This window comes from Seriola lalandi, unplaced genomic scaffold (genome assembly GCF_002814215.2).
Source record: "Seriola lalandi dorsalis isolate HSWRI2012SDOR001 ecotype SW California unplaced genomic scaffold, Sedor1 jcf7180002054433, whole genome shotgun sequence".
Classification (NCBI taxonomy): domain Eukaryota; kingdom Metazoa; phylum Chordata; class Actinopteri; order Carangiformes; family Carangidae; genus Seriola; species Seriola lalandi.
Window position 1 is genome coordinate 20,300 of NW_019524986.1, and position 506 is coordinate 20,805.

Sequence of the window (506 nt, forward strand, 5' to 3'; positions counted from 1 at the left end):
TTAATCATCAGTTTGAGTCTGTAAAATTATTAATTGTTATTTGTGTCATTTCTCTTCAGGGCTGACCTCGCTGTTCTGCTGCACAACAAAACAAGGTCAGTGAACGCATCATACGACATAAAACTGTTCAATTAAATGAATTTAAAGCGCCATATTTTCCTCTTCATCTGTGTTTTATTTATTAATATCTAATATTAATATTGCAGTTATTGATGTGGACATTTCTGCCTTTAAGGTCATGAGTGTGAGTTTTGGTTTTAAATCTGATAGGTGAGCCGATCAGAAGAGAGGAGGCTCTGAGCCTCTCTTCTGATTGGCTGCCTGTTTTCTGAGTGATCCAAAAAAAATAAAGCAGATTTCAGGTAAAAACACTCAGAGAAACTAAATCCTGCAAGGTTTGGATGGTGGGTCCAGGTGGGCGGGGCTTGGTGACTGCTTTGTTGTGACATCACAAAGTTCCAGAAGTCCTGACGGCTGGTTTTAAGGCTCAGTTTGTGAATACAGGC